Raw genomic sequence first — 16470 nt, 5'->3', positions numbered from 1 at the left:
AGGGATGTGGGGACAGTAGGTAATAGTTGTAAATTTAGAGGTACAGTTGCTGTTTTCTAGATCAATGAGTGATCAGCCAATCGGCTCTAAAGGTGCTGTGGGGCAAAAGGTCAGACGTTTAAAGATAAACGTGAGGAGCAGCAGAGCCTGAGGGGCAAGCATGGGAGAACTCACTGGGATTTCTGGGCACTGCTAGGGTCACTTGAGATTTTCAGTCACTACCATCCTGTGAATGAAAGCAAACAGTGGGCTGCTTTCTCTCACAGCTTGCTGTTCCTGCACTGAAGAGAAGTAGTCAGTGTTAGGCTTGTCCTGGGAGAGACCTTCAGGGAGAGAAAATGCAAGGGAGAGGAGCAAGAGCTGTTTCAGACTGTGCAGAAGAAAGGAAAGATGAGAGAAAGGGGCCGCAGTGAGGAGCAGCATGGTGCCATCGACGCAACTGGAGGCAGCAACGGAGAGTTGGGAGGAAAGGAGCAGCTGCTGAGGCTCCTGAGGACTGAGGGTGGGACACTGTAGTCACAAAAAGATCACGGTCACAAAATGGGTCGCTGAGGGGTTGGTCAGGCTATCCTAAGAGACTAGAACCGAGTCTATGAATAATATATACTATGCTCACATAAGCCCTTCCTCACTGGTTTGTCTCATCTCTTAGTTAATCAAGTTAAATTTGTTCATTTGATTGTCTGTTGGTTTTTTACTCTCAAGAGCTATTTTATTAGAATTTGGAAACAATAATAACAGAGCATATTGCACCGTCAGAGTTGGCAACCGCTTGGAGGAAAGGTATGGATAAGAGAAAGTCATGCCGGTTAAGTTAGCACGCAGCAGGTTCAGCAGGAGAGGTCAGCAAGCATGGGTGGGAGTAGGGGAAGTCTTTGGAGAAGGCAAGGCGAGCATGCTTAGGCTTGTGGGCAGAACCAAAAGAAGAGCTAGAAAGGTGGGAAGGAGGGTGGAAAGACTAGACACAAAGGTACTCAACGCCATGCATGAGTTCAATCCCCAGAATAAACATGGAAGAAAGAAGGAGAAGGAGAAGGAAAGAAGAGAAGAAGAGGAGGAGGAGAACGAGGAGGAGGAGAAGAGAAAGGAGGAGGGAGAGGGAAAAAGAGGAGGAGAGAAAGAAGGAAGACAGACAAGAGAGATAGAGACAGAGACAGAGAGAAAGGAAGGAAGGAAGAGAGAGAGAGAGAGAGAGAGAGAGAGAGAGAGAGAGAGAGAGAGAGAGAAAGAAAGAAAGAAGAAAGGAAGGAAGGAAGACAGACAGACTAGAACTGACTCCCCTAAAGTTGTTTAGAAATGTGGAAAAGGAAAAGCTATACTTTTTGAGTTAGAACTCATAAAAGCAAACCTGATTAATAGAGAAATGTGTAAGCAATCGCATGGGGGGAGACTAGTAGGATAGATACACTGTCTTATTAGGGAGGTAATTATTTCGCTCTCTACGTGGCATTATCTTTAGGTTTATTCCATTTCCAGAGGGTTGGTCTCCTGGCAGATATCAGATTAACTCCAAGGGGCGGGGACAATCATCTGTTTGTAATCTTACGCTTTGGCCACTATAAATGTGATGGCTCTACCCAAGGCTGGAGATAGAATTCAAACTACAGCCTTTTGGCCAGAAGGAAATGACTTTCTCTTAGAGGGCTTCAATAAATCCCTCTCCTTTTCATATAGTATTTAGAATCTTAAATAAGGACATAACTGAATACAAGGGAGAGGGGGTCCTATTAACAACTCTCTCTGAGCGTGACAGTGCCTGTCTAGCTATCTCAGGTTCCCTTCTCTAGAGCTGAGACTCTAAAATCACTTATGACAGAGGCATAGAGTCAAGATGGCTACTTCTAGCTAAAATGGGGCTTAGGCGTGCTTGTTTGGGTCTCCATTCTTGTTGACTCTCAGGCCATGGGATACCATGAAGTAAACCCAGAGAGATGAAATTAAATTCCTGCATGATCATCTGAAAGAGGATTCACTATAAAGAAGGTATTAAGCACACCAGGTCTAAAGACTAATAGGACAATCTCCAAGGTCGCTACCTATTTTCACCATGAACACCAAATAGTAAAGCTGCTCACCAAAGGGATAGGGTGTCTGGCACTGCCTCGATCTGATTTTGTAGGTACCGTAAAGGAAAGGGAGACATTAGAAGAATGTCTTCTAAGGCCTTAGCCATTGTTTGTCCCTTATAAAGCCTAGCATAGCTCTTTTTGCCTGGTGTGACCAGTCATCCTATTCTGTGGCTGCACTTTGCTGCTTGGATATCTAAAAATCTCTTCGACAACCCAACGGAGGACCTTTTCTGTTTAACAGTCAAGATCAGTTAAATGTCCTTCAAGGTTACTTCCAGAGACTTGGGAGGAGCCCGTGTCCTTTACCAGTTGTGCCATCTGCTGAGATGGCTCGGGGTCTCACTAACCATGATGCTTCCCGTGGGAGCCTTCCTCCTCCAAGCTTTTTGCTCCCCGAGGACTGTGAATCCAACTGGACATGGATTGTTACTTGACCAAGCTAAAAGTTACCCCAGAATAGGAGTTAGTTTTTATTACATTAATCTCTTCAAACGACTTACCCACCTGACGGTGGCCCAGGTACCAGACCTCAGTAACTCAGAAAACCAGCCAAGCCTGTGCTTTGTTTTGTATACTCTTATCCACTCTCACAAAACCTCAGAGTGAGCAGATGGAAAAAAAACAGACACCCTTGAGATCACATGGAAATATAGACATGCTTACCTGACCCTGGCAAGAATGTAGCAGAATAGATGGAAGGATAAACTGAGGCAGGAGAGTGAACCACTTGCTCAAATTCCCTCAGAACCTCAGACAAACTTGCTAACGAAGGAAATATGATGGGGCTCTCATCTCCCAGGGTCTCCCCTTCGAGGATCCTGAAGTGGGAAGATGCTCTCAAGTCACCTGGCTATAAGTCTAAAAATTCGTAGTAGTGAGACAGATGAGTCATACTCTGGGGTTAAATCACAGTGTGTAATGTATCCTTCTGTTCTAATGTCCTCTCACCAGACTTGACTTCATGGTGGCAGGCTGTTAGCATGTTTCAGGGCCAGTTAGCAAAGGGCTTACTTGAGGATGTTTGCGGTTTCATTGTGACTTAATGTCTTTGCATATTGCTACAAATTCTTAGCCGCACGAGGAGCTTTAAAAGACGTGATTCTAACCCCCTACTCGTTCTCCTTCCCTGCGCTAACTTCTCTCTACACATCCTCTAGGGCCACAGCCTGCCCTTCAGGGTCAACACTGGAGTCACAGGGAGATGGGGAGTAGGAAAGGAACACGTTTTGCTGGTTTTTCATTCTATTCTTTATGGAAAGTATTAGACTACAGATAATCATGATCTGTATCATGAAACATGGAAAAGGAATGTTACAGAAATGTGAAGACGTGGGTGTGGTGGTACGCAGAAGATTCCAGCCCTTGGGAAGCTGAGGTAGAAAGAACAAGAAAGCTACCCACCTAGAACCTATCTCAAAAAATAATAAAGTAAAAGGCAATGAAACAGGGGAATGTGAATGGCCAACTGAAGACTATATAGTTTTTTAAAATGGAAAAGAAAGGTTGAGCCTTACAGAATTGACAGTTGCTCAACAGAAAGCCGTGCTGTAGATCTGGCTTGTGACAATTCAAAATGTCCAAGCAGTCATGAAGCTGCGACAGGAGGATTGCAAGTCTCAGGCCAGACTTGGCTGTCTAGTAAGACTTTTAAAAAAAAATCAGCAAAACAAAAGTTGCCTTGCACGTTGTTTCAGCCTGGGTGGATTTTGTTCAAGTATCTGGTAGTGGTTATTGAGGGCAAGCAATTCTCTGCACCTTTCCTCTCTTAATATTCACTTTGCTTCCACAGTTTGGGGATTTCTTTGTTTATTTGTTTTTGAACGTTCATGAAGATCCTCTCCAGGTTGTGTAATCCTTCACAACACCTGCCTAAGCTTCTCACCTTCCAGCCCGAGAAAACTCAGACCTCTCATTACCCAGCCATTTACAGGGTGCGGGAGCCAGAAGGTGCAGTACAGCCGACCAGTGGTAAATTCCACTAGGGTCAGGGTTTTGTGTTTTTCCTGATGACTTACCCATGTTGAACAGTTTGATGTCATGAAAAGATTGAGGAATTTTCCCAAACCTCCACCCTAGTAGTTTTCCTTTTCCCACCCACCTCTTCATTTCCTGACTCCAGCCTGGACTGACACAGAGGTACCTGAGGCCAGCCAGGGGAGCTCTTTGGGCCGCTTGGGCCTCAGAAGAGCAGGAAAAACCAGTGAACTTTGGTGAGCCCTTCTCCAGGAGCTGGCCAACCTCGGTGCATAGACCTGTTGATTCCAGCAATGCTTGGGCATGCAAACCCTGCTCATCCTAGTCTTGGAAGGCCATGGGGTAAGTCAACATTCCCACAAGGCAACACTGAGATGGATATGTAGTGGCATGCACATGCGTGTCCTAATGCAAGTCCCTGAAGAACAAGCACCATTTCTACAGAGAACATTGTTCTAAATATCAACCCTGTTAAAAAGCAGAAAAGAGTCAGATGGCCATAAAGACAAAGCAGAGACGAAACTGAGAAGAGTCTAGCTTTGTTCCGCAGGAGAAGGAATTACCAAACGGATTGCTTAATCTCTGGCTCCCATGTATGGTAAAACAAGTTTCTTTTCCCAGAGCATCATAAGGAAGAAAAGCAGTGGGAAGTGAGGAGGGATTGCTTTTGTAAACTGCCCAATCCACACCAAACCACAAGCCAATTCATCAAATCCGTAAAGCACACACATTACCTCATCTATATGCATCTTCCTCTAGTCAACCAAAATATTCTCAAATATCTGGTTCACTTTTATGATCACTTTTCTCTCTTGTCCTCTGCCTTGGGCGATTTTGAAATCTTTACTGACATAATTGTTTTGTGGTGATGTTTACTAATGCTGGTGAAACAAACAACTTTAGGCCTGCAATTGGCCTTGTCGCAACCTGCCTGGGTGAATCACCCTGCACCTATCAGCCCTTAGGTTCCCAACAAGACCCAAGGCTGTTTTCCTGCCTTCCATGGGAGATCTGTTTACACCGATTCCCAGGCAAGTCTGGGCTGAGCTCTTAGTACCGCTCCAGGGAACAGAGCCCAGGCCAGCAGAAGTTTGACAACAGAGGGCGTGGCATGAAATTCTCAAAACATTTTCCTTCATGGGAGCACTCGCCCACCCCTGCATCCCCAATGTTCTCTCTACAGTGGGTTCTGAGCACGATTCCAGGACTTCCATGTATCTAGTTCTCAAATATTTTGGGGTTGATGCATCAACCATTGGGCACGGCAATAAACTGGGCTTGGATAGAGCGATGGTGCCTGGAATCGGTCCGCCTACTCTAAGGCCCTGCTTAAGGTCTTCGCACATAAGACATCAGGTCTAACGTCTGTCAGTAGGAGATTGTGATGGAATAAATGAACAAACGCAGGAAGGAAAGGGATAACGAGGCTCTGCCAACCACACTGGCTCACATAGACAAGAGCCAGCGAATGCTAATGGCATCTCGCCTTGAGATTGGCTCCTCCAAACTACCCAGGTTAGAGACAAAGACAGCATGCCACTTCTTGCTCACACTATTACTTAATTGATGTAACTGCCCATGACTCTCCATTCACTAAACTCTTTATTATTCACTCGCTCCCTCCTCGGGGCTCCTGTGCCTCCACCCACCCATTACCGACCTTTTAACCTTCTGATTATTCATGTTGAACTCCTCCCAAATTAAAAGGATTAGGGAGTGGTTTTCAAACCAGTTTTTCTCTTAATTAGAAACTCCAGGAAATAGGAGGTAGGGTGGGTCGGGGTAAAGAGCGGGGGAATGAAAGCCATTTTGATATTGCTGTAGATTGCAGCTGTCATGGGAAACTTTCTCTCCAGAGACCCGGTTATAGAAGAGGTAAGGGACACACAGGTCAGCTTCCTTTATTTCTTGGCCGGGACCACTCAGTCATAAACCCCACCCTGCTAAGTCAGGTGACAAGGGTGTGGGGCAAAATGGAGAAGCAACAGTAATGGCTGAACTTCACTGTCTCGAAAATGAATGAGACACCACACCAGGGAAGAACAGACAGTGTGATTGGGGAAAGGGAACCACATCTACAAACTCAAAAAGCGGAAGCCGAACACAGATACTACACTCAGTGTTTCTCATGGGTACCAGGGCGGGCTTCTCAGATGGTTTTGCATGTACTAACATTGAACAGAAAGTAGGTATGTTGAGGACAGTGTATTTTACCAACAAAGAGGAATTACAAATTAGGAAAGAGGTTGGATGATAGAATGAGACCGTGGATCAGAGGCATGAAAATCCCCATGGGGGGTGTGGGGGGGCGTGGTGTGTGTGTGTGTGTGTGTGTGTGTGTGTGTGTGTGTGTGTGGTGTATGTTTATAGATGAGCTACTTTTAAACTCTTTTTTGAAGGCTTACCCTAGTCCTCCGGGAAAGGAAAGATAGATTTCATCATCAGAATGTTTCTTTAAAAGGTAGGTTGTCTGATGCCTGGCTGGAATCCCAACTCACCAGATGCTTGGGCAGGAGAACTGAAGCAACTTTAAGGCCACACTGGAACTGTCCTTTCCCCAAGCAGGTACAGATGGCTACTGAATTTAGTTCATACTTTTGACCCATAGAATTTATTCAAAGCCTATTCTTGCTCAAAACCTGTAGGGAAGGAGCCTACGTACACTTTGGGAGAGTCTTTGGAACCAGGTTGGAGAGTTAATGAATGGCTCACGTGCGTGCGGAACACTCAAAGGCAGCTCTCGGAGACTCCCCAGTCCGGGAACACACAGGTCACCAAGTTGCTTTCTCCAGTGAACTTTCCCGTCTTTTAGTCACACATACGTCTCCAGAGAGAGATTAGACAAAGAGGTTTGGTGCCACACGGGATGACTCACACACATACACCCCTTCAGTTTGGTGAAAGGCTTGGAGGGGCACTGACAAGCAGCCTGCCCCTCCATTCCCATAGGAATACTTGGGTTCAAAAGAGAAGGGAGATAATTTGTCAGTTTCTCACTTAGTGCAGCCATGGTTTGAGAAAGGAAGAGACAATTTCTTAAGTTTTCGTCTAGCGGAGGCTTGGGTCAGAGCATCCGCAAATGCCAAGGACCATCTGGATCCAGATGCTAGGCAAGCACTGGGCTTGTTCTGAGGGTTTTTTGTTTGTTTATTTGTTTGTTTGTTTGTCTTACTACCATTCAGGGATTAAAGTCTACTGGGTCTCCTTGCCATGTGACTTCTCTCTCACTGTGAATGGCAGCTCCACTGGACCACAAGGGTTAAAATCATACTTTGGTGGATTTATTTCTTTTGCCCATCTGTGAAGTTGTCTAAAAATCAATAATAGGGAAACAAGAACTCAACCCTAAAGTATAGGGTCAAGGTCTTCCAGGAGTTGAAGTGTGTCTAACCCTGTCTCAAAGCTATGCATTTAGAAAGAACATCACTATTTATAAAGCTTATTCTGTACTACAGTGTAGCTGCCTGTGTTATGAATGCTAATTATGTCCCCTCAGAACTGTTCGTTTGAGACTGTCTGGGTATCTGCACATAGCTTCTGGGAACCTCTCCCCAGTTGGTTCTGATTGGTAAATAACAATGCCAACAACCAATAGCAGGGCAGGGCAGACAGAGGCAGGATTTGGGGATTTTCCAGGTTTGGGACCTGGAGGAAGGAGGAAAGAGAGGAGATCCGCCATGCCGGGAGAGTGTGGAGGAGAGGAGGGACGCCATCCCTGAGAAGAGTGTAGGACAGGGAGGCATGGCTGCCACATGAAGGAGCCAAGACAGTGCAGCCCAGTCATATTAACAGTAGAAACCTGTCGAATGTGGTTCCTCACACCCACCCTAACTGTCAGTGTCTTATTTCTCCAGGCAGCAGCAGCAGGTAGCACAGAGAGGCAGGATGAAGGTTTGAGGTAGCCATCACCTTCTAGACACTTCCACATGCTGCCTCAGTGACCCCAGCAAACATTTCATCTAAAGAAAGTTGCTTCACTTGCTCTCCAAGAACAACCTCCAACTGTCATTCCCGTACCTGTAGCTCTGAGTCCCTCAGTGTACATCCACAGCCTGTAATCATCAGGTAAATATCAGCCAATGACTCTGAGACTCAAGAGGAACTCCTGGGGCAGGCCAGATGGCTCAGTGGTCAGGGTGCTTACTGTTCATGCTGGACCCCTGAGGTCAGTTCCCAGACATACTTTGAGTAACTCACAGCTTCAGGGAGTCCAACTCTGTCTTCTGGCCTCCATGGTGTGAGTGTGTGTTCACATATGTCTCTCTCTCTCTCTCTCTCTCTCTCTCTCTCTCTCTCTCTCACACACACACACACACACACACACACACACACACACACTTTACATAATAGGGACCTAGGTTCCTGGAAAGCTTCTTTGTATAAAGCCTATGGAAAACCTCTTATCAGACCCCACGGATTTTTGACATTTGGAAGAGGCCTCTACAGGTGTTCCTACTGGTAAGTCTCCATTCCAGGGCCAGCAGAAGGTTTGGCCACTGGCTGAACCCTCAGTAACTTTCCCAAGAGGCCTCCAGTCAGGGAGTATCGCATAGCCACCTCCTTATCTGGATGGCCGAAAACGTAGAAGAGTCTCATAAAACCCCTGGTCATCACGGACAAGCTCAGGTTGAATTCTAAAGAGCATCCCGGATTTACGCATCCGAAATGACTTTTACATATAATGTGATGACTTCTGTTCTCCTTGGAGCCTGTGTCCTTTTTTCTCTCCTTGCATATTTTTCTCTCTTACTTCCTGCATACCTGTAACCGAACAAGTAGACTGTTATACAGAAGTTAAGATTAAAAAAAAAAAAAATCAAGCCAGCTAAATACATCTCCTCCCCCTTTCTCACCCCATTTTCAGGGAGGGCTGTGCACCAAAGAAGACGTGCTAGCTGATCGTGAACTGCAAGTAAATAACATGGAATATTTTAATATAAATATAGACCATGCAACGTTTCAGACGCGTTTATACTTCTCAAAGGCTTGTCATTATTAATCCGAAGTTCAAATTTAACTAAAAGAAAAAAAATCTATATATTTATTTGGCAACTCTGTTGAAGGCCCTAATTTTATTTCCTGGTACTTTGGCTAGAGTATTGGGCTTAAAAAACAAAAAAGAAACTACCAAGCAGTTTTAGGAAATCAAATATAACTGGATTTGGAGCTAACGTGTCTAGTTCTAGTATGTGAGGGGCGCTGAGACAGGAGGATTGCCACGTGTTCGTGGCCAGGTCTGGATGAGAAAGAGACTCTGTCATAAAGAGAGAGGGAAAGAGGGACAGAGAGAGAGAGAGGAAGAGAGAGAGAGAGAGAGAGAGAGAGAGAGAGAGAGAGAGAGAGAGAGAAAGAGAGAGAGAGAGAGGGGAGAAAAAGAGAGAAGAGAGAGAGAGAGAGAGAGAGAGAGAGAGAGAGAGAGAGAGAGAGAGACTGAGACTTAGACACGTTGCTTATTTGGTGTCTATGGTTTTAGTTTTTTGTTTGTTTGTTTGAGACAGAGCCTAACACTATAATAGCACTGGATGGCATTGAACTCCCAACAAACCTCAGCTTCCAGATTTCTGGAACCACCCAGGTTGAGCTCTTTTATTTAACAGAGGGGCTATGCAAATGATCCAACCCGTAGAGGATCCAGCTGGTAGAGGAAAACAAGAAGCCCATATCTAGCTCCCCACCCCAATCCCTATCTGCCAAGTACAAAGTAAGTACTCAGGCCTGGTTTGTGACAGGACTGTGTCTGTAGCTATAAAATACACACTCTATGTCTATGGCCAGCTGGACCCTCTTAGCTTAATTCTGAGCTGTGTCTGAGCACACTGAGAAGTGAAGCAACAATTCAGACCTTCAGGTCACCCCATGTTCTAGCAGCATGAGTATATGTGAACATGGGGAGCAGGGAATATAGTCCTAGGCAGACTGCTCTGAGGACCTTGTGACAAACACTCCAGGGTGGTCATGTTGGCCTGTCAGTCCTTGCCGAAGGACCATACAAGACAGCCAGATTAGAACTAGGGCTGTTGGCTGGAACCCCTAATGAACTGACACTTGTGTTACCAGACATTTCCGGAAGACCCATCCAGGTTGACACATGTCACCAGGGAAATCAAGGTCCCTCACCCCCAATCACCCACCCCAATGGGATTCTTAGTTTCTTTGATAAAAAAACCTAAGAACAAACTCAAAGAAAAACCCAAAGTCAATTTTATCAGCATTTAAAAGAAAAAACCAGAGTGGGCAAGCTGTTATCTTGGCAGCCACCCACAGGGAAAAGAGAAAAGAAAGAAAAGACCACGCTGTTTGAGTTAAAGCAATATGGAGGTCAGTTAGCCATGTGATAGACAAGCAGCATGGTGGAAGGTGGATTGGAGAAAGAGTGAAAAGCCCCATGCAGCAGTGGAGCATGCGTAGGACCTGGCCAACATTCACCAGAAAAAGGGAAAGTGGTACCTTCCCAGGTCAGGACTCACGAGCGAGCGCAGCCCAACAGAACCCTTTGTGAGCTCAGGGGCGACTGCGCTTAGGGCAGGCACAGTCATTATGGGAAAGAAAATAATGATCTCATTAAAGGGCTAAAGATCCCTCTACCTCTAGCATAGTTTGGAGCGAGCCCATCTTCCTGAGGGCTCATTCCTTGGACAGGCGACTGACCTACCCAACTTAGTTCTTTTTGTTTTTTAATGTATAGAATTATGTACTACATTAAGTCAATACATTTTTATTTAAGGGGTTTGGTTCCTTGGCTGTTCATCCAGGTCATCTGAAAATAGTCCTTTCTCAAAGGGAACCCAGTTGTGCTTTTCAGCCCTTTTTTTATCTGTACTAGGTTTAAAGAGAGGCATTGCCAACTTCTAAGTTCTTAACCAGAAGATCTGAGGATTTCTTCAATTTACTTTGGGGACCCTTCTTTATATAAATTCTTTTTTTTTTTTTCGGAGCTGAGGATGGGGACCCTTCTTTAGTGAACTTTGTAAACCTTTTCAAAGTAGGTTTCACTTGTGACACCCGACATCTGTGAAGAGCCTTCTCATATCCATTGCTGGAGGAGAGCACATATGACTTTAAAGGGACTATATCATTTCAGTCATAAAAACTAGTCAGAGTTTACTCCGACTTAGCAGCCGTAATCAACTTAGTTCCTAAGGGAGCAGATCATGTCATGTCCCACACAGGTGATCCTGTTCCTTACGGTGCCACTGTTCCTGCCTGGCACTCAGAACTCTGCAGTCCTGGGTGGGATCCTGTTAGGCTGTGTTTTCAGATCCTGGGAACTGGGACCTTCCATTCAACTTTCCCATTCATACATGTCTTAGGGCACTTCCTCACAAATACCTGTGGTCCATCTCAAGCCTTTTCCACACCATCCCCAAAGACATCCTCCTCCTATCCCAGGCTAGCCTCAACCTCCATGTGTAGCTGAGGATGGCCTTGAACTCCTGATTCTCCTGCCTCTATCTCCCAAGTGCTGAGATTTCAGGCATGCCCTACCACACCCTGTCTTATGCAGTACCAGAGACTTAATGCTTGCTAGGCTAACAGTCTACCATCTGAACTAAATCCCAATGGTCCTGACATTGGACACTTTGGGCAATTGCTTATGTAACCCTCCACTCACATCAGAACTTGCAATTGCTTCTTTAGAGCCAGTGCATCTAGATGCTCAGTTTAACACCCCCTGAGGTTTCTAAGCTACAGGACTATATAGTCAACTCAGGTAAACCTGTCCGCAAAACTAACTCTGAAAAATAAAGAAACATCTAGAACATAGCTGTAGTTTGCAAGGATCTCTGCAACTCTGTGATGTTTTCCTTTCTACTTTAAGACAGCGAGTGAACAGTAATTGGCAATACTGTCTGAAACTGCATTATAATCAACTTATTATTTTGTCTGAATCAAAAGGATCACGCAGCTTTCAAGGTGGAGACAGGATGGATAAGAGTTCAGGGTTGGGGTTGGGGATTTAGCTCAGTGGTAGGCTTCTACACTTAGGTCCTCATGCATGCACGACAGGCCGAGCCATCTCCACAGCCCCACGGGTCCTTCTGGTGAGGACCTTTCTTTAAAATCCCCTGCTTAACTGAAACTCTGTGGTCTCAGGGGTCACTACACAGTCTAAAAACCCTTTCAAACAAGACAGAATAAGAAATGTAGCAGCCTAGAAAAATAAATCATAAAAGTCGAGCATTTCGTAGCCATCTGAATCAATGGAGAAAGATTGGCTTTACAGCCAGCAAGAAAGAGTACGAACAATTTAAACGCATCTCCAACTTGTCCCCTCAGCGTGTCCTAAAAATTCAGCCACCTTTCAGAGAATTACAGACTCTTCTGCAGGGAGTCGCTGTGCTGGCACCTAAGGAACAGGTTTGTCCACCACATATCAAAGAAAGGATCTCACAAAGGGCCTCAGGAGGGCACGGGATGGCTCCAGAGGAACAGCAAGCCAGCAGGGTTTCAGTGGCTCTTATAACACCACTAATAGGAGTTATTTTTACAGGAGGCTGCCTCTAGTCAAACATATGCTCCTGGCTTTCGCTTTAAAAGAAACATGCCAGACTCTGAGCTTACCCTTTAATTGCCTTATACGCAATAGAAAAGATTTTCTGCGTAACCAGCAAGCCAGAATAGCAACTTGGAAGCCAAGAATTCCTTGGAAAGTTCACTGGGAGGTGGGGCCGAAAGCCTCTCAGAGAAGACAAGAGGTACGGGAGGGATCTTTTCGAGGTCAGATGCACAGAAAGGTATGCTGTCTACCTTTCTTTGACAAAGGATTCTGGGTGTTCTCAGAGAGAGAGAGAGAGAGAGAGAGAGAGAGAGAGAGAGAGAGAGAGAGAGGCTCTGAAGATGTGGCAGCCTCCAGTGAGAGTGAGTCACCGTTTGTACAACTCTACGGTGTTTGCAGCCCGCCCCGCTCGAGTTCACAGTTTTTGTTTTCTTGGTATGATAATTAGTTGTTGGCACTATGGGTGTACCTCCTAAGTGAAGAGAAAAGAAAAATATGGGCACCTGTTATTTCTAGAATGAGTAGTGCTCTATGCATGGTATTGAGGTAAGCGTCTGCTCAGAGTCCAAGTGTTGGCCAGCACAGGGCCACGCAGCTCAAGGCTCTGTAGTGTCTTCTTGCTACGTTTATACCAGAAACAGATCCCCTAGAGACTGCAAGATGGTTCTGGGGTACTACAGTGCAATGGTCTGCATGTTGGTCTTCTAGACCTCAGAATCCAACAATCACACCCCTCTATTTGTCGGGTTTATTGGCTGGTTTTGATTTTTTACAAATGGGTATCATTATGTTTCACAGGCCAGCTTTAAATTTGGGTCCTTCTCTTTTGGTAAAAACGAGCCAGTATGGTATATTATGGCACAAAAGCTCATACTTGGACCCAAAATTGTGCAGCAGATATTTCTGTGCCTGACCCTTGTCCCTAGCTATTTTCGTGCATGACCAGTCTTCCAAACACCTGCCTATTCACATTTCTCTCACCCTCATTTTCTCTATGCCTGATGGCCGTGTTATGCATATTCTCATTTGACACACCAGAAGCTCCAGAAACTGAACGTCCCACCTCTATGTGGCTTTCAGCCTGACCCTGACAGGAATCGGAAGCTCCAGTTTCTAGACCCTGTGTGTGGTAACTCTGAGACCTGCTAGACCAGCAGTTCTCAGCCTGCTTGTCGTGTATCAGATATTTACATAATGGTTCATAATTGTATCAAAATTACAGTTATGAAGGAGCAAAAAGAAAGTAATTTTATGGTTGGGAGGTCACTCCAACATGAGGAACTGTATTAAAGGGTCGTGGCACTAGGACGGTTGAGAACTGCTGTGCTAAACATTTCCCCCTAACTGTTGTTACCCACCTTACTAGCTCACCTTTTACTAATGTCTCTTTTCCCTCCTTCCTTCCCATATCTGATATTTCTTGAACTTATTCACAGACACTTATGCCCTGTGGCCTGGTCTGATTTTGATATCCAAGTACAAAGTAAACTGTCAGTTTATAGCCAAAATGTGGGGGGGGGCTTGGGGGAGGGAGAGAAGTGCCTATGTATGGGCACGTTCTTACATATGAGCACATGCCAAGGTGACTATGTGGAACCAGAGGACAACTTGTGAGTGTCAACTCTCTCCTTCCACCACGTGATCAAACTCACGTCCTCAGGCTTAGCAGCGTATGTTTTTACCCACTGAGCCATCTTGCTGACCCTAGCCAATGCAATTCTAAGAAATTCTTATTACCTCTCAGCTAGGGGCTGTTCTCAAAAGTACAAGAAGGATTTTAGAATCTTCCACGGTCATAACCACCTGCAGAGCTGCTTCACTGTCGGCCAAGGCCTTCCTTAGGTCAACCTCCACCTTCCTATTCTCGCCCTTACCCTTTGCCTTGCTCCTCCCCCATCGTGTTCTCCAACGGTGTTGAATCCCTTCAACCAGACACTTGGGAGCTCCTTACCTCATGCTATCCCTCTGCCTGGAACATTCCCCTTCTTCCTTCTGTCGATTTGGCTCACATATATGACTTCTCCACTTTCAGCTTAAATATCACTTCCTGTGGAGAGGCCTTATCTAACACCCAGGCGAGGATTACAATCCTATTATTTGCTGTCGAGAATAATGCTTGTCACGGCTCTTGGCACCTCTTGCTGTAACTCCCTGCTACGTACATGAGCCCACCTCACTCTTAATTCCCAGTCATAATCTTCCATTCTTTGAGGGCAGGAACTCAATCTACATTCCTCTCTACTAGAACCCCAAGAACGAGAGGCTAGGGCTCGTCATGTTGAGCATCCAATAAGGCCGTGTCAACTGAAATGTAGGTTTAATTTACTCAGCACCAAACTCAGTGAAAAAGAGAATCTTGGAATAAATTTAAGACAAAGTTTCCCAGTACTGGCTCTGCTTGTACCTGCAAGATAAAGACCCCCTTCCACATCCCCTTGAAACCTAGGAGGAAGAGTGTCAAAGATGGGGCTTCCCGCAGCTAAGAAGAGCTTTGTAGTCTCTCACCCATGTTGGGGTGTGGGGGCAATCACTATTAACCCAAAAAAATACATAAACTGGGCAATGCTGCATTCAAATAGCCCAGCCCGGTACTTGAACAATAAAAGGTTGAAGTGTGGAGAAGAATAAGCAATAAATTATTAATTGTCAAGAAGAGAACTGGGCACAAAGCCCAACGTAGCTTCTGTGAGGTTCAGGGTTTGATCCTTGGTTCCAAGGAAGATGGTGGGGAGAAGGGGTCTGAGAGAGAGAAGAGAAAGGAAGGAACTTGGAAAAGTTAGTGGTATACACTAGGGCTCGGACCCCAGAGACTTGTGCATACCAGGCAACCACTGGATCTCTACCAGTTGAGACACACCCACAGGCCCTAACCAGTTCCTTTTCTCTTTGCTCACAGACACATACTCTTCCACATGTCAATCAACAGGTACCCATGTTTGCCTGGACCCAGAACTCCCCAACCCCTCCTTCAGTTTAGCTCATCAACGTTTACTCACTCATTGATGGAGGCTCAGCCCCAGCCCAAGCTCTCCATGTTCAGCCTGGATTCCTTTCAGCTCTCGCTGTCTCTGTTTTCCCCTTCGGTAGATTTATAATTTGATTTTGTTATTGTTGTTTGAGATTGGCCTCACTATGTAGCCCCGTCCAGCCTTGGGATGACATGCGTGAGCCATGGTAGCTGGCCAACATTTATTCGTTGAGAGCATTTGTTTGCTGCTCTCCCCCAGCCTGGCTTGGAATCACTTCAGGGACACTCTGAGGACAAGCTCCATTTCACCAGCATCTCTAGCCCCTTCACGATGAGCTTTGACTAGTCAACAAATCTTTGCTCAAATATGCTAAAGATCGTAGTCAGCTTTTGGGAAACCTAATCTCTGCTGGAATGCTGGAAAGGCACCTTTTAAACAGCCTGCTGATAACTGTTTTCCTATCAAATTCTAACTTTAAAAAATGTTTTGCCATGTAGCCTTTAAGGGCAGTCAATAAATTCGCAGTTTCAGGGGGTGGGGGAGATAGCCCAGAGTCTCCTTTTCAGGGCTATTACCATAGACAACCCTCCTGATGGTAGGAACCGGAGCATCGGCCACTAGCTAGAAAGGGAAGCACCACAGGCATTGTAGACAAATCTTGTTGCTCCCAGAGTTCTCACCTGTTGGGCCATTTCCCCATCTAAGTAACAGGCCTGTCCTCCCTTACCTTCTGATATGAAAAAACAAGATCTTTTTCCTGAGGCTGACTAGGTGCTGTCCTTCATTAAGATGAACGCCATCTGCATTCAGGCACTGGAATTTGTTTCTGAGGGAGGAGGCATCCAAGAGGTCCCTTCATGCTCCGCCCTGGCGCCTGCCCTGAGAGCACAGAGGCCAGCATGTCTGCACCCAGCCAGGAAAGGGCAGGGCAGCCAGCACCAGCTTGGGACAGCAGCAGGAT

At 45.7% G+C, this 16470-nt stretch overlaps 1 long non-coding RNA gene across 3 annotated transcripts in view; it reads right to left on the bottom strand.

Annotated features, from left to right (window-relative positions):
- LOC120098893 (uncharacterized) overlaps positions 1-16470 on the bottom strand; it is a 49394-nt gene extending 32924 nt beyond the window's left edge. For all 3 annotated transcript variants that reach the window (XR_010058885.1, XR_010058886.1, XR_010058887.1), the window contains exon 1: positions 1-16470. This exon is cut by the window's left edge and continues 13135 nt beyond it. This is a non-coding gene — a long non-coding RNA (uncharacterized LOC120098893).

Source organism: Rattus norvegicus, chromosome 1 (assembly GCF_036323735.1).
Source record: "Rattus norvegicus strain BN/NHsdMcwi chromosome 1, GRCr8, whole genome shotgun sequence".
Taxonomy (NCBI): domain Eukaryota; kingdom Metazoa; phylum Chordata; class Mammalia; order Rodentia; family Muridae; genus Rattus; species Rattus norvegicus.
This window is presented reverse-complemented; position numbering and strand designations above follow the sequence as displayed.